General features: G+C 38.0%; 1 pseudogene; it reads right to left on the bottom strand.

Annotated features, from left to right (window-relative positions):
• The window catches only part of LOC130860871 (ATP-dependent RNA helicase DDX19B-like), a 57,510-nt pseudogene that overhangs the window by 20,911 nt on the left and 10,172 nt on the right, over window positions 1-26,427 (bottom strand).

A 26,427-nucleotide genomic window follows, 5' to 3' on the forward strand; every position in this document is an offset into this window, starting at 1 on the left:
TGCATTTAAAGAAAATACTCCAAATTCAGAGAAAGAATGGATTGTAAGGAGACAGTGGAGGTAGAGAACCTGGTTAGTTAAGAATCTATTGCAAAACTAAAAATAGAACTACCATATGACCCAGCAATCCCACTGCTGGGCATATACCCAGAGGATACCATAATTCAAAAAGACACAGGCACTCCAATGTTCATTGCAGCACTATTTACAGTAGCCAGGACATGGAAGCAACCTAAATGTCCATCAACAGATGAATGGATAAAGAAGATGTGGTACATACATACAATGGAATATTACTCAGCTGTAAAAAGCAATGAAACTGGGACACTTTTAGAGACATGGATGGACCTAGAGACTGTCATACAGAGTGAAGTGAGTCAGAAAGAGAAAAACAAATATTGTATATTAACACATATATGTGGACTATAGAAAAATGGTACAAATCAACCGGTTTGCAAGGCAGAAATAGAGACACAGATGTAGAGAACAAACATATGGACACCAAGTGGGGAAAGCGGGGAGGGTTCGGGGGGGAACGAATTGGGAGACTTGGATACCAAATTGTACACTCTAAATATATGCAGTTTATTGTAAAAAATAAACAAATAAAAAGTTAAAAAAATGCATGTACACTTTGCAGTCGACACTATAAAAAAAAAGAATCTATTGCATCATTCTGGGGAGAAGCGATGCTGACTAGGTCAAGTGTGATGAGGAGAAATAGAGACAGAGCTTGATGGACTGAAGAGTTACACTAAAAGATCTAGTTTCAAGGCACTTAGAGTTTAGAAAGAGATACTGACATATTAAAAAAGGCAACAGTGAAAAATGGCAGAAAGAGTCACAGGTGAACTTCACCAATGGGATAAGGGAAGCAGTCATCAACTATAGTTCAGGCAAATCATTCTAAATATCTAAATCTGACTGACATTGGGGTGTAAGGGTGGGGGTGGATGACAAAAAATGGCTGGGCAAGAATTAGTGTGCATTTCGTGAAGGGCCTTGTTTGAACTTTATCCTGTAGAGTTGGGGGTCATTAAGAGGTGAGGGACAGTGGAGGGTCATGATAACATTTGAATTTGGAGCCATCATTTCAGTAGCAGTGAAGAGAACGGGTTAGAGGAAGAGCTGACTGGAGCCAGGGAAACCAGCTAAGGAGACTTGTGGTTGTCTAGGCTAGAGATGATGAGGTCAGGAATTAAGGCAGTAGCAGTGGAGAGAGTAAGGAAAGAACAGAATAAGGAAATATGGAGATGATAAAATTGACAGGTTTTCTGAGTGATTACATGAAGGGGGTTAAGGAGAGGGAGACAACCAAGCCCCAGTCTAAGTTTCTGGTATGGGAAACTGGGCTGACAATGGTGCCAATAACCAGAACAGGGACACAGGGCAAATGGGTATGAATTTCATTTGTGCCTGGCGAGGCAGATGAGCCTCTGAAAAGCTACATGGAGATGTCCACTATATAGCTGAATGAACAATATGGACTGGACTGGACTGGACTGGAGACACACAGACATGAGTTATCACGACATCGATGCTGAATGAAGAAGCTCCCTGATGTCAGGAGTCCCGCTTCTTTCTTCTAGTAGATCCCCAAGTGTATCCTTTCAGTGCTTTGTACAAAGTGTATTTTATAGCTTTGTCCAAAGACATTTTAAAGTCTGCTGTTAAGTTAGCATCATAAGAGTAGGTAGGTTCTATGCAGATTTGGAAGCACTTTAGGACAGTATCAAGTTCATAACAGAAGAGGTAATACAGCTGCCAAACCAGCAATATAAATTTTAAGGCATCTAAAGTGCAGATGCAAGATGGTATCCCATGAATTCCTCACCTAGTTTCACAGAATATTGGATGACAAATCCTTAGGGTGTAATATATGAACAGTTTGTCATTAGAATTATTCATACTTGCTTGACAGGCACTGGGCAGCTTTGTCTGCTTATTATATGCAGTACGTGCCTATCACCATGATTTTAAAAGTCTCAGAAAAGCACCTTAGTCAAAATCAGAACACATACATTAAAAAAAAAAGATTAGTCCCTCACTCTCTTCTGACTGTGCTTGGTAGATTTTAGATGTCAGGGTGTGAGTCATGAGATTAAAGGAGTGCCTGAGCATTCAAATACGGAATCTCAGGACTGGCTTTTCAAACATGAGTGTGTGTGTGGACCACATTCTGCAAGATTTTCCTAAAGCTGAGAGGAGCTGGGTATATAATAAGAACTTAGTATGATGGTGATGATGATGTAATATTTAATGTAACTCTCATAGCAACCTTATTAGGTAACATTTATTACTATGTCTACTTATAGGGGAGGAAACAAAGTATAGAGAACTGTGAAACGTGCCCAAGGTTGCACAGCCAGGAAGAGGTGGGGAAAGAATTAGAAATTGGATATATTTGCTTCTAGAACTGAAATTATTCACTTGACAAATATTTATTGAGCACCTACTACGTGCTAGACACTGAGATAAAATGTTGAGCAAAACAGATATGTTCTAGCTTTCAGGGAATTTACAGTCTAATCTGGCAGAAAGACAATCCAATTATATAAAAGTATATAATTGTACTAAATGTTATGAAGAGAACATATAGCAAGCTATTAGAGCACTTTAACTTTTTATTTTTTTTTGTTAAAATTGTTTTTGGGACTTCCCTGGTGGTGTAGTGGTTGGGAGTGTCCGCCTGCCAATGCAGGGGACACAGGTTCGAGCCCTGGTCCAGGAAGATCCTACATGCCACAGAGCAGCTAATCCTGCAAGCCACAACTACTGGGCCTGTGTGCCACAACCACTGAAGCTTGTGTGCCTGGAGCCCGTGCTCCATAACAAGAGAAGCCACCATGCACTGAGAAGCCCGCGCACCACAATGAAGAGTAGCCCTTGCTGCCGCAGCTAGAGAAAGCCCATGTGCAGCAACAAAGACCCAATGAGCCAAAAATAAACAAATAAATAAATTTTTTAAAATTGTACTTTTTTTGTTTTTTAATTTTTGATTGAAATATAATTGATTTACAATGTTGTATTATTTTCAGGTGTACGGCAAAGTGATTCAGTTATACATATATCTATTATTTTTTAGATTCTTTTCCATTATAGTTTATTACAAGATATTGAATATAGTTCCCTGTGCTATACAGTAGGTCCTTGTTGGTTATCTATTTCATATATAGTGGTGTGTATATTTTAATCCCAAACTCCTAATTTTAGAGCACTTTTAATGCATGTAATGAATTACCATAGCACTGGCACTATGGTGCTATTCGAAATATTTAACAACCAGTATAACTCTGGCATTGATCAGTCAGAATATACAGAGCTCCATCATCAGAGTGGAGCCAGCTGGTGGTGTTGTTCTGGTGTGTACAGGCTTCTGAATATCTGTGATGCCTGGCACATGCAAACTATGATTATGGTGCCCTGACTCATCAAATCCAGCCTTTATCCCTTTTCCCTAGTGCAAAGCTTTGTACTCAACAAATACCAACTGAACTACTATTTATTCATTTGCCTAAATGAATAAATTGTTTTAATTAATAAATCATTTTCATTCCTGGAGCTCTCTCCAACTTCACTGTAAAGATGAGGAATTTTGTTTTCTTTGTTTTTATTTATACTCTAACCAGGCTATCCTAGAGTATAGGAAGGATTTGTCTTGCATCAATCACTGTAGTGAAACTGGCCAATTCTTAGGATTAGAGATAATCACCCAATAGTATTTTTGTAAAATGCTTAGACCTGTGCTTGGCACATACTGTACTAAGCACCATGTAAGTAGAGCTAGTATTATTGACGTTGCTATTATTTTTATCATTGCTGTTGTTATTACGTGACTATGCACATGCTACTCTTGTAGATACTGTGATAATTTATGAGCATTATACTCAGAACTATTAACTTCATCTATTATCTGTATTCAATAAAACATATTAGGTAACCATATGGAAAAAAAAAACACTTTGAATCCCCACATACACTTAAAATAAATTCCAGATGGTGCAAAGATTTAGATGTGAAAAACAAAATCATAAAAGTAATAGAACATACAGAGGATAATTTTTAATATGATTCTGGAATCAGGAAGTTCTTTCTAAGTTGAAACAAATCTTAAAAGCCATAAAAGAAAACGTTAATATTTAATCTACAGTCTAACTGCATAAAATGAAGAATGACTTCACAAGGGAAAAAAACAAAGAAAATACGATTAGAATCTGGGGGAAAATTTGCAACTCATATCATAGACAAATGGTTAATTTCTTTAATACATAATTTCCTTAATACATTAATACCAAATTAATCACTAAGAAAAAAACTATAACACAATAGCAAACTAGATCAGCATATTTAAAAAATTATACAAGTGACTTTAACATGAAAAGAAGCTCAACCTCATTCAAAATAAGAGAAATGCAAATTAAGTGGCAGTGATCATTTTTCACCCACGATATTGGCAAAGATAAAAAATGAAAATACTGAATTGAGTTAGGGGTTGAGGGTGAGGAGAAATAAATATTATCAAACATTTTTGGTAAAAGGGTAAATTGCCACAACTGCAATGAAAAGCAATTTGGCAACCTGTATCAAAAACAAAAACGCAAAACATTTGATTCTAGAAATCCTATTACTAATTTTTCCTAAAGCCAATTATTCTTACAAATGCAAAATGAGGAAAGTATGTGTATCTACTGCAACATTGTTTATAATTGGAAAAAATAGAAAACCACATAATTATCCATCAATAGGGGTCAGATTAAATAAATTGTAGTAGTTACATACTATGGGATACTGTATAGCCTTTAATAGGAGTAAAATTGGTCTTCATGTACTGATATAATCTACAATCTGCAACATAGATTTTAAAGTGAAAAATGCAAGATGAAAAACATGTGTACTAAGCTACCATTTTGTAAAAATATATTTTCATATGTACTTACATAAGCAGAATATCTCTAAATAAGAAACAATAACAGGGTTTACCTCCCGAGAAGGTAAACCCTGGATGAATGGGTGAATGGGATACTGGGATGGAAGAAAGATATAAGTTTTGATACATTCTCTTTGTACCTTAAGTTTTCCCTTGTGAGTATGTTCCTAATTCAAAATTAATTTAAAAACTTGAATTTTCATAAATAGCTGCCCAAACTAGGTTTTTTAAGAGATAGAGTCTTAGACTTGGAAGGGATTTTACAGGTTATCTCATCTAATCTTTTTTTACCAGTGCAGGAAACTTTCCTACTGTAAAAGCAGCACATAATAGTCTTTTACTTTCTTGAACATTTTATTAATGGGAGCCTACTCCTTGTTGAAACAGCTTGCTCTCGTTTTGTATAGGTCTAATTCATTTCTTCCTTGATCAGTTTAACTAATATCTATTTAATACTTAATAATTATCTGGCATTGTCTGACTGTTGTAATTCCTTCATTATATAGACTCCCCAAATGTGTCTCTTCTTTTGGCATCCATTTATTTTACTTTTGATTTTTTACTTTTGATTTTTTGGCATCCATTTATTTCACTTTTTGATATTTTTTACTTTTGAGTATCCTTTAGTAAGTGGAGAACCTTTATTCTGTGCTAAATATACTCTATTCCCTATTCTGTTCCTCATGAGAATTATGGATTAGTTTTCAGGTCCTTGCTTAACTCTGGAATATCTTATCCTTTTTTTTTTTTTCTGGTGTGCCGTCAACACTGGGGTGCTCTGAACGTTTTTAACATTTCAGAGTGGCCAGACTAGCAGCAACCAGATATATTTTTATCTGGATCTTATAATTTTATTAATACAGCTTAACGTTACAATAATTTTTGTTGGCAATGTTGTGAAATGGGTCAAATTGATTTTATAGTCAAGAAAAGTCAGTAAAAATGAAAAAACTCACAGATTGGGAAAAAATTTGCAAATTGTATATCTGATAAGGGACTTGTATCAAGGTTATGTAAAGAATACTTGCAACTCAATAATAAATACACAGGGACTTCCTAGGTGGTGCAGTGGTAAAGAATCTGCCCGCCAATGCAGGGGACACAGGTTTGAGCCCTGCTCTGGAAAGATTCCACATGCCACGGAGCAACTAAGCCCGTGCGCCACAACTACTTAGCCTGTGCTCTGGAGCCCGTGAGCCACAACTACTGAGCCTGTGTGCCGCAACTATTGAAACCCACGTGCCTAGGGCCCGTGCTCCACAACATGAGAAGCCACTACAATGAGAAGCCTGTGCACCACAGTGAAGACTAGCTCCTATTCGCAGGAACTAGAGAAAGCCCATGTGCAGCAACGAAGACCCAACACAGCCAATAAATAAATAAATAAATAAATAAATAAAAATTTAAAAAAATAATAAATACACAAATAACTCAATTACAAGATAGGCAAAGTGTTTGAACAGACATTTCTCCTGAGAAGATATACGGTAGGTCAATAAGCTCATATGCTCAACATTATTCGTCATAAATGAAATGCAAATCAAAACTACAAAATATTGTATTAAACCCACAAGGAGACCTGTACTAAAAAGTATAGACAAACAAGTGTTACAGAAAAGGTGGAGAAACTGGAATACTCTGTATGAAGGTAGCATGTACAATCATACTACCATGATTGTAAAGTGGTGCAGTCACTCTGGAAACAATCTGGCTCTTCCTAGGAAACTCAAACATAGCCAGCAATTCTGCACCTAGGTATTTATCCAAGAGAAGTGAAAACATATATCCACACAAAAATTTCTACATGAATATTCATAGCAGCATTGTTAAGAATAACCAAAAAATGGAAACAACCTAAATGATCATCAGCTGATGAATAAATGAACAAATATAGTATACTCATACAATGGAATATTATTTGGCCAGTAATAATTCTACAGTATGGATGAACCTTGAAAACATTATGCTAAAAAGCCAGTCACAAAAGATCATATATTTTATGATTCCCTTTATAGAAATGTCCAAACAAGCAAATCTATAGTGACAGAAAGTAGATTGGTGATTGCCAAGCAAAGAGGGGAATGGGGATGGAAAATGACTGCTAATGAGTATGGGGTTTCTTCTTGGGGTGATGAAATGTTCTAAAATTTTATTATGGTGGTGGTTGTATAACTATTAATATGCTAAAACCACTGAAATTTACACTTTAAAAGGATGAATTTTATGATCTGTGAATTATAGATTAATAAAGATTTTTTTTGTAAAAGTAGAGCCTGAAGGTCAGGGATTCTTATGGATTTTGTGCCATGAAATTCCATTGGCAACCTACTGTTGTATCTTTCCTTGGAATGTTTTTAAATGCAAAAATAAAATACACAGGACTGCAAAATGAAGGCAATTAACTGAAATACAGTTCTATTCTCAAGCTCACCTTTTGAAATATTCTCAAATCATGTCTCCATTGTTATTGCTGATTTTGAACTTTAATGCAGAGATTTATATTTATTTTTGTTAAATTTCATCTCAATTGCTTTTCATCTCTGCAGCCTGTCAAGATTTTTTTGATATCTGCTATTGTCATTTCATAATATGGTGGAATGAGATGCCAATGAGATTCCAAATCTCATGTCACTTGAGCTTTGTTGGAGGTATATAAACATTCCTCCCTTTTCTGCATTTGAATTATTGAAGGAAATGTTGAATAGCACATAGCTAGGTTCAGATCTTATAGCCCTCAACTACTTGATGTTACTACATGAACCTAAGCATACTTTTAATGAAGTTTCTTACAAACAAACAAACAAAATCTTATTCTCATTTAGCCCACATACCATAATTTTTACCTACAAAATGTTATTCATTCATTTATTGATTAAGTATGCATTAATTAAATGCCTGCTATGGGCCAGGATCTTTGCTAGATGCTGAAAGTGTGATGATGAAAATGACATACTCTCTACACTCCGTTTAACTTACAGCCTAGCAGGAGAGACAGATGATACACTCAGTGTGACAGGAAGCAATAGGAGGAGCAAAGAAGACTGTAGAGGCAGGTCAGGGGTCAGATCACGAAATGCCTAGCATAGCAAACTAAATATGGCATATTTACATATTAAGTAAAACTTGAGTCTCTAAAGCATTTTTCTAATGCTACAATTTAGTAACCCTGTGAAAAAAATGAAGTGTCATAGGTATGGCATGACTTTTCTCTGGGAACCCATTTTTGTTTCCTGATCAATTCTTCTTCCCAAGTGCTTACAAGGCATCTCTTTTTAGTAATTTTGTAAATAATTTTGCAGGAGCTTGGCACATGGAGTGGAGACCAGAATAAACTGTGAGCAACAAGAAAGAAGAATGAAGTCAACTCACAAAGAGAAGTTGGGGGGAAAGTACAAGTGAGCCAGGCAATGTTCAAAACTGAGTTCAAATTTTTCATAACTGCAGGCCCACTTGGGGCTCTATGAAACAGTATCGTTGCATTAAATTCTTCTTTTTCTGCTTAAAATGGTTTGAGTTTTTTGGAACCTGTTATTGAAAGACCTCTAGCTAACACAGATATATTGCCTTCCCTGCTTTTCTGAGAACATATGTGCTTTCTTAAAATACAGCGAGAATTCCCCCTCTCCACTATCAGCTCTGTCTCTTTTGAACCAGACATGTTCTTGTTTTCCATTGCTATCTATTTCGTTGGCTTTTTTTTTTTATATTGTTCACTCCATTTATAATACACTCCTTTAAAAATCCTAACCATCCTTCAAGAGACATCAAATAGCTAAATAAGTCACAAAATCATTCCTAAGACTGCCCAATAAAATGTAATGTTTGTTGTCTATAAGTTCCCCTGATATTTTTTTGTACTTTTCTTTTAACTCCTCCTTTAGAAATAAATATTTTGAAGACAAGCATTGTACCTTCTTCATTTTTTTAACCTTCCCCCACCTCTATCAGTCCAGGACTAGTTCCTTGTATATAGTACTTGCTCAACATATTTTTTGTTGAGCTGATGAATACAATTATTGATAAACTCATTTTTTCATACCACAACTATTTTTTTGAGTCCTTTCCATGTGTCAGGCATTGTTCTAGGTGCTGGATATTCACTAATGAATGAAATAGGAGTGAATGAAACTGACAATAGGGAGCTCAGGTTCAAGTTAAAGATGAAAGATAGGGAGGAAGATAGGGTGTGTGTGTGTGAAGTTTGCTATTTTAAAACAAGATCATCAGAGAAAATCTTACTTAGGTGCCAACATTTGAGTAAGACCTCAAAAAGTTAAAGAAGCAAGTCATGCCAATATCTTGAGGAAGAGTGTTGTAAGCAGAGGGAAAAGCAAGGGCAAAGTCCCTGAAGCAGAGGCATGCCTGCTGTATTCTAGGAACTGAAGACCTGAGTGTCAAAGTTATGGTGGGGAAAACTGTACAAGATGAGATCAAAGAGATCAAGTAAGACCTTTTAGCCCATTAAATACTTTGGCTTTTATTCGAGTGAGATGGAAAGCCATGGAAGAGTTTGAACAGAATTTTGCATTATTAACTCTTTAGGGTCCCTCTGGCATGCTGTACTGAGTGAATCAGTTGAAGAGGAGGCAAGAGAGAAATTGGGTATACCAGTTAGAAGGCTATTGCAGTGATCTAGGTAAGAGAGATGACAGATGCATGGTCCAAGGTAGTAAGAATGGCAGTGATGAGAAGTGGTCTGATTCTGGATATGTATTTTAAGATAGAGCTGAATGAATGATCTGCTTATATTAATTGCCCAAATTCCTAGCCCTAAGGTAGCAAATAAGCAAATTAGAAAGTTCAGTGGAATTGATTCTAAATAGCCCTTGTAAATTATACTTAGATTTTTAAAAATAAATTTTTAGCATCAAAGAATTTTATTAACAGATGGGAACCACCTTTTTTCCACCTGAGTGGCAAGATGAGATAGTCAGTAGTATGAATCAATTGCTAGTAGAATGGACGTGGGCTTTGAAGTAGCGTAGATCTAGGCTTGCTTGAATCCTTATGCTTCCATTATGAGCTGTGTAACTCAGCCCAGTAACTCAGAGGCTCTTTGTTCTCATGTGTAGAGGCATTAAGGCAATGAAATGAAATAGTGAGTATAAAATGTCCAGCATAATGCCTGGCACGTAGTAAATAAACATTCAAATTAGTACCGTTTCCTTTTTCCTTTTCCAACATAGCTCTCTGGCTCTGCCCAGGAATCTTTCCTATAAACACACTGGAAAAATCCAAATCTTAAATGTGCCTTATGTCACTTTTATATTGAAAGGAAATGCATTCCAGAAACAGGAGAATATGAAATAAGTACTTTCATGATATACTTTTCTAGGAAAGACACTTGAATCTGACAAGAACTATCCTATCTAGTTTCTTATCAAAACTAATCATTTTATTAGGACTTTATATTGAAATAGCCCTCATGTTTTCTAATGTCTCAGAAACAGAGTTGGCTTACAAAAAACTTCATAGAGTTTAATTGATTTTATTCTTCTTGAATAAAGATTCTTTTTCCTGAATACAAAGATTTCAGAAAGGTTAAACCAAGTTTAAGGGACTTGTGGTGCATTTGGGAAGTTAGGCTAGGTTATTTTTCTTTCTGGGAATAAATTAAGAACATATGCCAGCCATTACTTAAAAAACGCCAACCCCCTAACACGCAGACCTCAACAATTTCCTCTTACATTTATACACATACCACATTCAGATACCTCTCTCCCCTCCACCCCCACCCCCCACGTTCATAAGTGTTCCCTGAGGAAGTGTAACTTTTACGTCCCCAAACATTTTATTTGGCTTAGCTGATTTTTAGAATGTCATGCTAGAACAACGTCTTATCCCATACTTTTTCTCTGCAAAAACTCCTGTTATGTAGCTATGTTCCTGTTATACACAGATAACAAATTAATGGAGGAAAAATAATTTATCTAGTTTTTTTTTTTTTTTTTGTCTGCACACATTCAAAAAGCTTGGACAAAGATCTCTGCCCCAATTACTAATTTTTGGACCTCTAAGCATTGCTTTCAAGATTGTTCACCACTCTTAGTCTTGTCCTGACTAAGTGTACCCATTTCCTGCTGTGATGGTGCTTCCCACTGCGGACGGGCAGATCTGCTAGTTATCCTGTGCACATGACTCATACCCTCCGCCCTTTTACTCATTTTCCTGACAATATCTTAGCCTGAAGTTTTTCCTCATGTCCCTCTACTTCATGCCATTTCTTTTCTTGTTTCAAAACACTCTCAAAACTCCATGCGACCTTCCCATTCCCCCAATTAACCTTCCCCTAATCATTCCAATAACTCCTTAGAATATATGCATCTATATTAAGAATGTTGCTAGCAAGTCTCTTAGCACACAAGAAATTGATGTTTCTAGTACAGAACTTTGGGGCTGGGATGCATCTTAGAGGTTACCTACTGTAACCCCTTTATTTTCCAGATGAGGAAAACTGAACTCTAGAGATCTTAACGTGCTCGGGACCAAAATGCCAGTCTCCTGACTCCTAGCCCAGGGTTTTTCCATTACCTTGTCCTTTATTTTATAGTTACCTCCCTCCCTCAGTAAAATTGTTTTAATATGGTTACTACACAACTCAACTAGTCATGTTATATTAGAGTTTCATATTATATTAGTTTCATATTATATTAGAGTTTCTATCTTCCACCACTTACTAGCTGTTAGTATTTGGATGTTGCTTAACCTCCTTAAGTCTTATTTCTTCATCTGTGAATTGAGGACAGTGGTACTACCCCTATGGGGTCATTGTGAGGCTTAAATGACTGATCCAGGTACCTGGCATTTGGTAGATGCTCAGTAAATGTTAGTGGTGGTAGAGACAATGAATATAGTGATGAGGCCAAAATATTTGTACTGGGTTGATTTTGTTTGTTCTCTGGAGGTTGCTGCCTGGCTCTTCTCCTACCTTTTAAAAAACATACTCTCTTCCTTATGGGGTTCTCATAAGTGACAATTTGCATGCAGTGATTGTGTGAAGGTCCAGAACAAAGGAAGCCATCAATATTAGGTCACAGAAGAGGTGAGTAGGTATGGACCATTTGGCTGAGATGATGATAGAAAAATAGGTGAGATTTTGTTCTCACCTTTAGAGAACAAGAAATTTAATCAGCAGGTTAGATCTAAGACCCCAGGAATGAAGTATAATTAAGTACCCAATCCATAAGTGAGTTGAGGTACAGCAGCTGATTGGAGAAAGAAGAACTAAACCTGGGCTTGCATGGTCAGGGAAGATTTCTGACGACAAGGGACTTGAGTCCAGCCATGAAGTCTCAGTTAGCTTGGAGGAGGACAGAACATACGCCAAAGAGGAGGCGCTGGGTGGAATGCTCTGTACACACTGAGGAGAGGGGCATGGCTGAAAACACAGCATCACCATTCATTTTCCACTTACTGAAATGCAAAGCTTTGTCTCCATCTCAGACCCTGCCCCTCTTTTCCTGGATATGCTTATCCCATCAGCTATTGTCTCGCCTTTCAAATTTTTTTCCTTTTCATTTCCATCACCATTTCCTGCTTTCAAACTCTTAATTCTCTCTCTCACGAAGAGTTGCTCAAATATCCTCTTGTCAGCTTCCCTTGGCTTCTGTCCACCCCTAGCACCACCACCAGATACATCTTCCTAAAACACAGGACTGATGAAAATAACAACAGTTGTAATGCACAAAGCACTTATTGATAGTTAATCTTTCTAGTAATCCAGAGGTATCCCCTTTATATAGGTAAAGGCTCAGACTTGGAGAAATTAAATGACTGGCCCAAGGCTATACAATTGATGAAAGTTGGATAGAAGATTGAAACCCACTTCATTCTGATTCTAAGGTCCCTGAATTACCCCAAACCATATGCCTGGATAACTTCAAATAAACCAAACACTGGAAATATTGACAGTTTATTTGCTTATGCTCCCCAATGTCTCCAATCCTGCACCCTTGCATGTAGTCTCTGTATGTCCCTCAACACTGGATATAAACCTATGCTCCTTTCCCAGGTTATACACCACCTGTACATGCAAGCATATACATGTACATGCACACACACTATCTACTAGTGCACGAAGCATTTTATGAGCTTAGTAAGATTTGAATTGTTACTAGAAGTTTCACAGTGAACACCTACAGCCTTTTGCTATCTTCCGGCTTACCTTTGCTTACTTTCCTATTTCAACCTTAAGTGCTCACCTAGTGTAATCTTGTTTCCGGAATCAATAAGAAACGCTGTTCTTTGTCCTGTATGACCAGTGATGCCCACACCCAGACCATGAAGTGGTCTCTGCTTTGACCCCAAGAGGAATGTCGATAAACAGCATTTTCTCCCCCTTCCGAGGAAGGGAAGAACAAACCACTCTGAGGTTGTTTTATAGACAGAGTTACAAGTAGAGAGAAGCATCAGACTTTGGTCTAAAATATAATCACTTCCTGTGTTCCAAGAACCTTATCTTTAAATTAGTTTATTTGAAAGTTCAACAGAGAATATGCTAGGAGATATGAAGGTGAGTAAGTTCCCATGCTGCCCTTGAACTGCTTAGTTTTGTGGAGGAGATAGACACATCCACAGATAATAACACGACAGCGTGGTTTTTTCTGCATTAGGGGTATGCAAAAAAGGAGATGCACTTAAACTTGAGAGATCGTACTCCCTGGAAGAAGTGGTACTCAAGTTGAGCTGGACAGATATCTAGAGTTAATTAGACATAGATTTGAGACTGAGGGAATGGCACAAGCAAAGACAAGGAGGAGTGAAATAATATGTTGTGTGTTGGAAAGGAACAGTTAACTGTTTAGAAGAAGACGTGGGTGGAGAATTTGGAAGAGGTCAGGTCTTAGGGGCCTTGTTCGTCATGCTAAAGGGCTTGGACGATGTCCTAGGGCAGTGGTCCCCAACCTTTTTGGTATCAGGGAGTAGTTTTATGAAAGACAATTTTTGCACAGGGCGGGGGAGGGTGGATGTTTTAGGCAGTAACGCGAGAGCGATGGGGAGGGTAGATGAAGCTTTGCTTGCTCACCCACCACTCGCCTGCTGCTGTGCGGCCCTGTTCCTAACAGGCCACTGACCGATCCCAGTCCAGCCTGAGGGTTGGGGACCCCTGTGCTAGGGGTAATGGTGAGACAGTGAAACATTCTAAGCAATGCAATGGCACAGCCAGGTTTGCGATGTAGATATATCAGTTTCATTCATGGTCTCTGATGAGGAGGATAGATTTGGGGCAGGGAAGTCTTGAGGCTCATGTGGTTGGGCAGATTGAGATGCACTTGGGACTAAGGGACGAATCAGAGAAATGTTCAGGAAGTAGAATTGGCAGACTTTGGTAATAGACTAAATGTGGGGGCTAACAGAAGGGAAAAGGTCAAGATGACTTGGGAGACCAGTGTATGCTGGTGCTATTTACACACACAGGGAACACAGTTCACTAACCCTGCTGCTCACTGTTGAGAAGGAAGATGATGTGCACAGTTTTGAGCATCTGCTTCTCAGGTCTTTGGACATTCAAACAGAGAATTGTTAATTATTCACTCTCTCACTTCCTTCAGGCCTTTACCCAAATGTTAACTTCTCAGTGAAGACTTCTCTGCACATCCCTCACTCCAGCTATAACCATCCTGTCCAAACTTCCATGCTGTTTTCTCCATAACAGTTATCATCTAACATACTATTATCTTTCCACTTATCTATTTTTTAGTTATCTGACTTCTCTCACTAAAATGTAAGCTTCAAGAGGATTTTTTTTGTCTATTATTTTTACTACTGTATCCCCAGTACCTAGAAGAATGTCTGGCTCATTGCAGGCGTTTAAAAAATATTTGAGAAATGAATGAATGAATGTCAATGTAGGCAGTTGATTTTATGAACTATTCAGGGGTAGCTGAAAAACTGCCTACAGATAGTAACCTCTTTACAAGTGTCTACTGCCTATTACCTTGAATCTACTCTGATATGTGCCTCTTCCTTCCTCTCCTCTCAAAAAGAGCTCTCCATCTTACTTTCCTGACTATTTCATAATCTTACAATGACTGTGGTTTTGATTCCTGGAAAAATAAAAACCTCTGAGAATCTAACCTACAGTTTTCTAAGTGTACAAACAGACACCGTGGTCAACTCTTGATTATTTTTCTACAGCTGGGCCGTATTGGAGTTAAATAAACAAAAAAGCATGCTATTCGTTTGAAATGTGAGTAATTGGTCTGAATACTTTCCATCACAACCAATGAAAGAGAAGACCCTATTGAATTAAAATGTGAAAATGATTTTTATATCATGCAAGTCTAAAAGGCAATATGATTTTTTTTCATCTTTACTTGTGCTTGTTTTTTCTCCCGTTTCAGAAGTGAAATTTCTTTTTCAGAAATGAATGCTTCTGCCTGTGCACTAGACTTCATTTCCTTCTGACCATTTGGTGATCCTCTTGCCTGGATGCCACATTGCTTTTTAACTGAGGTCCTTGCCTCCAGTCTCTGTTCCTCCCTCAACCGGTTCTCACACTGTTACCAAAGAGATATTTTTGACACATGACTCAGATTATGTCACCCTATCCTTCTGGTTACTTGTTTGGAAATTATCTATCTGTTGATCTCCTTGACTAGACTATGAACTCTTAGAAGGCTAGTATCACTTTATATGAGTGACTAGTATGGCACCTGTCAGATAACAACTCTATTAAAAACCTTTTCCTCTTTCCTGCTATCTATGAAACAAACTCACTTAAATGCTATTCCAAGTCCTTTACAACTTCACCCCACCTGCATTTTAAAAAATCTCCATATCTTACTTTATGCCCTCCATACTGTCTAGCATGTGAACAAGGTATTCTGGAAAATGAGAAACATTTTGACAAAGATATTTTCAAAATGGCCACATCATGGCTTCCTGGGTGGTGCAATGGTTAAGAATCCGCCTGCCAATGCAGGGGACATAGGTTCAATCCCTGCTCCAGGAAGATCCCACATGCCACAGGGCAACTAAGCCCGTGTGCCACAAACAACAACAACAACAAAAAACAAAACAAAATGGCCACATCATTATGCCAATCACTATATTTTTTAATCACCCAATAACCTGGGCAACAGATATCCTTGTCCCCATTTTTGGCACTAGTGTCCCTAATTGAATTTCCCCTCGCCTTGAACTTCACTTCATCCTGAGCCCCAATGAAGCACATTTAAACATTGCCTGATGATTTAAAATGTGGAAAAATGTTTGCCTTTGAGGCCAAGTCAAAAACCCTCTAGATCAAATTGATGTCATAAAATGACCCTGTCCATCCTGCTGGATACTTGCTTCTTCTTTAGCTCACCATCAATGTTCACATTTGTACCTTGAGTCATGTTGTTCCCTTTGACATGCATCTCACTGACTACTCCACTATTCCCTTTCTGTTAGACCTGTCCAAACACTACTCATCTTTTCAACATAACGAAAGAGCTACCTCCCATATACATACTTCACTGCTCCCTCCTGGTAGCATCTTTTCCATTCCTGGTTTCCACAAAGAAGGATCTTCCCTTACCATATCTGGCCTCTTTCTCCTCCCTGACTTTCCCCCTAGAGTAAGTACCTTCTCAGTGGATGAGAACTTTTGTCCAAGTGTCTGAACTGGATGGAGTTAATCTATCAGTGATCCTGAGATTGCACATTTGGTCTCTTTTCTTATTCCCTCTCCACTTTGACCAGTGAGAGGTAAGACCTGAAGTAAGTGTGTCTACTTTGCAAATTTAAACTTTCCCTCTGTTGGGTTGTTCCAAGGTCCAGACTAGAGGGTGAACAGCAAATCAGATTTGGCTTTCACGTTAAGCTTTATCCTTCAATCTACTTTCAGTTGCTAATAAAGTTGATATATTGCTTATCTAGTTTTTTTTTTTTTTTAAGCTTATCTCTGAATTTGTTCTGAATTCTGGTGGAGAAGAAGGTGCTACTTATTAGGCTCCCTTCATTCTAGTCTCCTCTACATTATTCATTAATCTTTTAGAGCTGAGACCATGTCAGATTCATCTTGTATCCAATGTGGCTGGCTCAGGGATGAACACAGGATAGGTGCTCAGTATGTGTTTCTTTGATTGAATTTAGCAAATGTGCAAATGAGGACCTTAAAACTGTGCTGAAGCAGACACATGATAAGTTGTCCTGCTGAATGTAATAAGTACCAGCATTCATTTGTGCAATTTCTTGTGTGCTTTTGACATTAGTTAGCATAAATGAGCCAGAGAGTTACCCTGAAGCAATCTATGTGTAATGCAGTAACTGACAGGTATTGACAACCAATCTGTAGAGTTCTCTGCTCTAGAGAAGGATGGATCTGACACACTCCTGAAGGCCCAGGCTTTACCAACTTGTGAGAATACAAGAGACCACATTAACATTAATATTTGAATTTCACCAGTACCTGAACCCTACTTAGGAATCCAGCCTCCTCACCTTATTTTGTGTGTTCTCCAAGTGGTTGGATGTCATAAGTACACAGGAATAAATCCACTTTGTGTTCTTTGACCCAGCCATTTCAAAGTTACCTTAGCCACTTTCTCTGATGCCACTGCCTTGCGTGAAAACACATGCCAGAGCTGTGCTGAGCCCTGTGCTGAGTTTTTCACCAGGGAAACAGGATCGAGAGAGGAGCTGAGGCCATATGATTGTGCCTTGAAGAACGGTTGCACCTAGTGAATGGGAGGAGGAAGTAGGGGAAGATGACCAGTGATAGAGACCAAATTGGTAAAAGTTTCCACAGTAAGTTTGGCAGGAAAGCTCAAACATGTATAAGACTATTTTTTTAGCAATTTATTTTTAAGGATATCATCAGATTCTCATAAAGATTTAGCATATGAATGTCTATTCCAACATTATTTTGATGAGTCACTTCCAGGGTGTTGTTTTGGCCAAGTGGTAGAACAAAGTTCAGATTGCAGTGAAGAGTGAGGAGGAAACAGAGGCAGTGTAATCGAGGAAAGAAATGTGACCAGACTTTGAGGAGAATAGTGAAAGCCACTTATCAGAAACAGAAAGGAAGCCAATATGACTGAACAGAGGGAAGGGAGAGTGGGTAGACATGAGGCTGGAGCACGATTAGGCAGGACTTCGTAAGCCGGGGATAGGGGGCTGCGTTTTATTTTGAATGAGATGGAAAATAATTAGATGATTTTAGCTAGGGAGTAAGATGATCCTGTTCAAAAACATTTACTTAAGCTATTGTTTGAAGGATACATTTTAGGGGAAAAGGTGGAATTAGTGGGAATTCCCTGGCGGTCCAGTGGTTAGGACTTAGTGCTTTCACTGCAGCAGGGCTGGGTTCCATTCCTCTTTGCGGAAGAAAAAGAAGCTGTGCTGCATGGAGGGGGAGGGGAGAGTGTAATTAGTGGGAAACAGTTAGCAGGTTATAACAAAAGATTAAACAGCTAGCAGTCAGTGTGGATTTTACTACAACCGTATTTTTTCCCAATTACACTAATAACCCGGAAATAAACATGAGATGTAGATTTTCTCCATATTTCAGGTTCTTCCCTTTGGAGAGAATTCCTAAATTAGAATGAATAAGGAACGTGATTTTTTTTTCTTGAAGGTGGTTTGTAGCAGCACTGTTCCCAACAGCCAAAAGATGGACACAACCCAAATGTCCATCAATGAATGAATGGATAAACAAACTGTGATATATACATATACACAGTGGGGTATTCAACCACGCAAAGGAATGAAGTACTGATACACGCTACAAGGTGATGAACCTCCAAAACATTGTGCTTATTGAAGAAGCCAGACACAAAAGATAACATATTGCATGATTTTATTTACATGAAATATCCAGAATAGGTAAATCCATAGAGACAGAAAGCAGACCGGCGGTTGCCAAGGGCTGCTGGAGGGGAGGCATGGGGAGTGACGGCTTAAAGGGTCCAGGCCCTTCTTTTGGGAAGATGAAAGTATTTTGGAACTCAATATACGTGGTGGTTGCCCAACATCATGAATGCACTAAATGTCACAGAATTATACGATTTAAAGTGGTAAGTTTTATTTTATGAGACTTTCATCTCAAAAAAAAATTTTTTTAAAAATTCGTTTGTACATTTCTTAGCTTTGAGAAACCTCATTTGTAGTGTTTTCAGTAGTGCTTTCTGAAAGGGTGGTAGCAAGTTACCCTGGTGCCAGCAAGATACAAGAGCCCCACTTTCACCCTATGTGCCTGCCTGTATGTTTGCAAAAAGCATTTCAGTTAAAAATTCCCATTTCTTTGATTGTTTCTGAGTCACATTTTCTCTCACAAAAATTGTCTATTTTTGTCTTTTTTTAAAGAATTTTATTGAGATATAATTGACATACAATTAACTACATATATTTAAAGTGTACAATTGGATTTGTTTTCTTATTAGCCATCTATTTTATACATATTTTTTAAAATTTATTTATTATTTATTTAATTGGCTGTGTTGGGTCTTCTTTGCTGCACATGGGCCTTCTGTAGTTGCAGCGAGTGGGGACTACTCTTCGTTGTGGTGCGCGTCCTTCTCATTGTGGTGGCCTCTCTTGTTGCAGAGCACGGGCTCTAGGCATGTGGGCTTCAGTAGTTGCGGCACATGGGCTCAATAGTTGTGGCTCACGGGCTCTAGAGTGCAGACTCAGTAGTTGTGGCGAACAGGCTTAGTTGCTCCGTGGCATGTGGTATCTTCCTGGGACAGGGATCGAACCCGTGTCCTCTGCATTGGCAGGCAGATTCTTACCCACTGCGCCACCTAGGAAGTCCTATTTTATACATATTAATGTTTATGTGGCAATCCCAGTTCTTTTTGTCTTGTACTTATTTATCTACTGAGGTCTTATGCTTCTGCTATTATTTTGTATGTGCCTTGTGGAATAAACATATTATTCCCTTTTCTGTTTTGTTTCTTATGCATATTTTCCCACAGTTTGTCTACCTTTTTAAAAAGTAAACTTAAAATAATAATTTTATACCATCAATCTTATTGTCTTTTTCCATTGTGATGTATTATTTTTCCTCTGGGCTGAGAGACTCATCTTTTCAAAAGATCTGACTAAATATTCAATTCTATTTTTATCTAGCTTTTCTATGGTTTATTTTTAAAAGTTAAATATTTTTACAAGGTTTTCTATGGGCAAATGAGAAGTTGTAATTTTTTTACCAGAATGATGTAATTTTGAGCATGGTTTCTTAAAATTGAGCAATCTGCAGATCACTTTATTTATTTAATATTTATTGGGGTATAGTTGATTTACAATGTTGTGTTAGTTTCTGCTGTACAGCAAAGTGAATCAGCTATACATATACATACATCCAGTATTTTTTAGATTCTATTCCCATATAGGTCATTACAGAGTATTGAGTGGAGTTCCCTGTGCTATGCAGTAGGTTCTTATTAGTTGTCTACTTTATATATAGTAGTGTGTATCTGTCAATCCCAATATCGCCCCATCTTTTCCCCCTTGGTAACCATAAGTTTGTTTTCTACATCTGTGACTCTATTTCTGTTTTGTAAATAGGTTCATTTGTACCATTTTTTTTTTTAGATTCCACATATAAGCAATATCAGATGATATTTATGCAGACCACTTTTAAAAGAAAAAAATGATCTTGACTCTAATAATGACAAATTAATTTTCTTATGTTATTTGCTTATGAATTATGCCCCCCCACCCAAACCTGTATGTTGAAGTCCTAACCCTGGCACTTCTGGATGTGACCTTATTTGAATATAGGGTTGTTGTAGACGTAATTCGTTAAGACAAGGTCATACTGGAGTAGGGTAGGTCCCTACTCCAATATGATGTTCTTATAGAAAGGGGAAATTTGAATGCAGACATGCATACAGGGGACACCATAGGAAGACTGGAGTTATGGTGTCACAAGCCAAGGAACTACCAGAAGCTAAGAGAAGGACTTGGAACAGATTCTTCCCTAGTGCCTTCAGGGGGAGCATGGCCCTGCTGGCACCTTGATTTTAGACTTCTAACCTCCAGAATTGTGAGATATTAAATTTCTTTTGTTTAAGCCACCCAGTATGTGGTACTTTGTTATGGCTACTCTAGCAAACTATCATAATTATATATGTACACTCCATAAACCTACAGTTGTTTTACAGGTATCGAAGAAACAAATTTACAAAACACATATATTTAAAATTAAAAACCCCAAAAGTTTTAAATGAGCTACAGTAAGTTAATGTGACAATCGGTATAATTTTGCTACAACTATATCATGGCTTCCAATATGAATATATTCCTGATTGCATATTCCTGAATGCAATTCTCCCAGCTTTTCGCTACTCCAAAACTTTCCTTTATACAATGCTCGTGACATCATTTAGTTTTCACTGGGCCGATGCAGTTCTCCCCTGTTTTCAATAATTTATAAACACAACCGCAATTATGGGCCCGGAAATCACGCCATAGTTCTTGGTTCCAAGGTGGTCATTCAAATAACTGAGGATATGCTTATGCTAGTCACTTTTTAGAAGACCATTAAAATCAAAATCCAGAATAAAAAATTCTCATGGGAAACTTGCAGACACCTAAGAACACATGGCACAAACTACCAAGCATGCAGAGACTTCAGTTTGAAAAAAGTTTAATCCTGATGGCCCCTCCCATCTGGTGATGTTTACACTGGGAATGACTTGCCCTACTCTTTCCTTTTCAGTTAGTGAACTAAGTTACTGGGACAGAGACACTTTCCTGGTGACCTCACTCTGGTTTGCTTTTGTATGTTATGTTGACTTCTTCATGACCTATTCCCTTCTCAGAGGATCCTGAAGGTGCTTGTTCAAAGTCAGCTTCCTTGCTGTCACTTGTCCCTAAAAATGTGAGCTGTGAATATGGTGTAAAACAATGTTCTCATGACCTAGTGCAAAGGTTTGTTTTTTTGTTTTTGTTTTTCTTAATAATTTCAGTTCAGCAAAAATGTGAGTTGAAAACAAATCAAAGACCAACAGGAAAGGATGGATTTGCATAAGCATTTACTGAAAAAAAAAAAAAATAATGCCAACAATGTAAGTCTAGACTGCTGTGGTCTTACTTCCCAAAATGACCAGAGTAGGAACCGGAAAGCCAGCAAACCACTTCTCATGCTCTGTAATTTGGAAGAGGAGAGAACTAGCTTTCACAGTGTTTGGACACCTTTGTTCAACTATATTGTAAGCACATTTCTCTCCAAATTTCTGGGAAAACTAGCATTCCTCTAAAATGCAAGATTTTGCTAAAACCTGGGCCAAAAAAATGGCTTGGAGAATTTACTCAAGGTTTCTTGTTGAAATAAGTATCACAATCATTGAAACATTCTAAATTAATCTTACCAATGTTTGCTAATGGGGTAAGCAGACATAGAATATGCTGATTTACTCCTTTGTGCGGTGCACATCCTGGGACCGGATGAGAGAAGGGATGTCTGCAAGCTGGGAGCACTCAGTTGGGTCTCTTCCCAAAACAGCTTTGAAGTCAAGATGATTCAGGCAACAAAACAGTCTTCATAATGGGGAGACTGTATGAGTATGTGACACAGGGAAAGAAAGCTAAATTTGAATCCTGGAAGACCTTAGACAAATTACTACACTTTCTTACCTCTTGTTTTCACATGTGTACGTTGAGGAAATTGACATACCTTATAGGATATTGTAAAAAGTAATTGAAGTAAAATATGTAAAGTGTTTTTGCCTCAGACACATACATATATGCACACACAGACACACACGTTATATAAGACACACATACACACAAATATTAGGTTGAACTGTTTTTAATTTTCAGTATTGACCATTTTTTGACCTACAAAAATGGCAATTTCATATGGCTTGACCTAATATGTATATAAAGGATTATGAGCAGTGGCAAAAAAGTAAGAAGCACTAACTACCTCTTTGGGGTAAAGAAAACACACATCTATACTTAAAGACATGATGGAAGATACCTGACCCAACACAACACCCAACAGTTGGAGAAGAGAAAACAAAAAGGCAGTGTAATAGACATGTATGTTCCCAGCACATGTTTAAGAAAGAGCACAAGAGAACCAAACTAGGCAGTAGAGCCATTTTGGCACATAGATGCTATGTTAACATCAACTCTTAGCAATTTGTGAAGCTTAAAAATAGAATATGCCCAACTTTCCAAGGCAAATCAAAAATTCACCTTGACATTGCCTTGATATTTATTTTTTATTTCCTTAATTAACCCTGCGGTGTTGTCTAATGTCGATGTCAGGATGTGAGTCATAATATTTTGCTCATTCACCTTTATTTGCTAGCACAATGGAATGGGCCAGCCCTGAGACAGCCTCAATTACAATAGTTTTTCACCTTTTCAGACTTGCATGAGCAATGTCCTCTCAATTTGCTGCCCCCACCTTCAGTCTCCTCAAAATGACTTGCCACCCCCATATTTTGTCTCCTAATTAATGGTTCAGATCTTAACTTTTCAACTAAGTGAACTTCCTACCCAGTGGCTGGATGGATTCCTGTGGTTTTGTCCAGTGAGGAGGCAGGGAGACTGCTAATAGGAACTGGGTTGAAATGGTGAAGACCAGGTCAGGAATGCTTTATTAATTGCAGCCAGCAGGATAAGAATGAGGTCAGGAGATCAATTTAGTGTTTGTATTGAATTCTTACCCCATAGGCTTAAAAAATGAAAAGCCCAAGAAATGTAGCTTTACAGGGGCTGGGATGAGGGGTGTGCACTGTCAGCATGGAGAACTCCGGGGTGGTTTACACCCAATTTCCATTAATTTCCTGAGCTCTCTGGAATTGGGAGTTCGGGGAAACCCTCCAACAGCTTAGCAAATACAGAAATTTCATCAGGTTTCTTACCAGACAAACACAGACCCAATGCATTGCTCAATGTCTGTATGGTAAAAATTATATGCTGTGGTGTATATAAAAGAGGAAAGACCGTAAGTGGTGGGCACCTCACCCCATAGTAAGGCAGTGCCAATTTCGGTGGGTAGCACCACAGTGGCTTCCAGTAACCTAAAGAAAAATATTATGTTAAAGTGTTTCTCTGTGATACTTTCTTCAAAACAGAAACAGTGAAACATTTGACTCAAAAACAATATTCTAGATCTTATAACAGGATCTTGATGAATCTTTAATTATTTTTTGCTTGTTTTTAATCTCTTTTTCACTTGGTTTATTATTGGTGATTTTATAGAGATGGAATCTGAGTCACAAGCCCTCTTTATTTTGACTTGCAATTGTTTTCTGTCTGAAGTCTGAAGAACTCTGCCCCAGTAATTATATAGGACAGGTTTAAACAAAGGCTAATTAGGAGTGTTATGTGGAAATGCCATATGTAAAATATAAGTTAATATCCATTTTGGAATGTTATTTTTGAACTGAGCAAGTTTGGCTTTATATAAGGCAAAGTTTATAGTAGTAAAGACATGATCAATCGGGAATTATGCAGTACAATTGAAACGTACACTTCGTTTTCAAGATGCCTACTCAGTGATTAGTGTAAAACGCTTTAGCATGTATCAACAGGTGAAAAGTGTTAGAGTAACCCCTTGGGAAATCACCAGTCTAGGACCACTGTCATATTCCTTCCAGCTTTGTCCTTGGGGACTCTCACAGTGAACAGGTCATTGAGTCACCAGTATGTATTGTTAACAGCAAGCAGAAAGTGATTTGTCTGGCCTTTGTGCCCTACTGGATGGATGGAGCTGATCAAGTGTTATGTAGAGATCTTTTAAATCTTTTAGTCTTGAGTGTTCAATTCTTTCGACCTCCAGCCTCAGATTTCTTCTGTGAGATATGCTTTTGTTTTTCTCCCCAAATTTCTATTTTTCAGTTGACTAATATTACAGGATAGTGGTTAAGGGCATGGGCTTTAGTGCCAGAACGAGCTAGGTTTAAATCCTGCACCTACAATTTATTGACTTTAAGAAGTGTGACTTTTCTGAATTTGTTTTCTTATCTATAAGAAGGGAATTATAATAATAATACTTAAAAAATGTAGTTATGTATTATTACATAAATCACATAAGATTATTTAGCCTGGTTGCTAAATAAATATTAAGTATTATCATTATTCTCATTTAACTTCTATATCAACATGTATAACGCATCACAGTTATATAGGAACAAATTAGTCAACAAGAAAGTTTCCTTAGTATAAAAGTGATTGACTTAAGGGATGTTCTTTTGGGAATTGTTAACTCTGACTACTGCCTCACCCTCTTTGCCCATCCTACACTACCTTTTATATTCTAGGATATAAATTAGAATTAGCTAACACTAGGGAAGACTGTGAAACAGCCTCAGAATTTTAGAGGAGGTAGTGATTTGCTCAGTACATACCATGCCCACAGCCCCCTGTCCAGGAGTGACTCCTTGCACATTTGTTACTATACCTTATGTTGACCATCATAATGCCATTGTGCCCACCGGATTTAACCAGGACCCTTGAAATCTGAGGTAGCCATTCATAGGCTTGCCAGAAAACTCTATGCAGGAGGAGCAATTCTATATTGGAGAGTATCTAAATGAATCAATCAGAGTCTCTCTTAGAATATATGAGAGAGAGAGACAGAGACAGAGGGAGCGAGGCTGAAAACCTACAACCAAGAAGATAATAAGCAGACACTTTGAAGACATAAATAATCAGAAGTCATGAAGAAGGAGGACTGGGAGAGTCAGAGTTAGGATAGACAGTGGAGAGTAAAGCAGGAGCAAAGAATCAGAGAGGAGAAGAGAGGCACGAGGCCAGTGGTGTCCCTAAGTCATTGGCTGGCTTTGGTGTGGGTATCACCAGAGCTGTTGCTGGACAACTAGAATTGTCATTGAATTAATTGGGAAAGAAGTTTGGTTCTCCGTGAGGGCTGCTAGATGATTGTAAATATATTAAAAGGCCATCATGAATCCCTTCAACTATTCCCAGAGAGTGACCACTTGGTGACCAAGTTCTGACTTCTTTCTCTCTGTTTCTTCCTTTCTGTTTAGCTAGCATATAACCTGCCAACACTGTGGGCCTCTGTATCCAAGCATCCCAGCAACATGTGTTTCACACCTGCAGTCACCTTTCACGTTGGCTTGATTTTAAGACCCCATGCACTATGCACTCAAAGGTAAAGACTGCTGAGGAGAAAGGTCAAGGAGAAGACTCCTGGGAATGCATTCAAACAATAAAGAACATGATTTATCAACTAGAAACCAGCTTGTTTATCTCTGTATATCTGCCTCATATGCCATCTCCTAAAATGCCCTTTGCCCTTTTCTCTACGAGTCCAAGCCCCTCACCAAGGTCCTGCCGAACCTCATGAAAATTCACAGCCTCCACAGAAGTGTTTTCCTATTGACAGACTTCTACCTGATTCGCCCTAGCTCTTGATTGTTTCTGCTGTCCCCTGTGAGAATGTGGTAAGAGGAACACTACTCCTTTGTAAAAGGGATTCTGTTAATTGGGATTTTCCCTTGTTTTGTCTAAAAGTTTAAATCTTCTATTTCTTGCATGTCTTCTAAAACTTTAGCTAATGCTTCATTCACGACTGATGCTCAACAAAT

Source organism: Hippopotamus amphibius, chromosome 9 (genome assembly GCF_030028045.1).
Source record: "Hippopotamus amphibius kiboko isolate mHipAmp2 chromosome 9, mHipAmp2.hap2, whole genome shotgun sequence".
In the NCBI taxonomy this organism is placed as follows: domain Eukaryota; kingdom Metazoa; phylum Chordata; class Mammalia; order Artiodactyla; family Hippopotamidae; genus Hippopotamus; species Hippopotamus amphibius.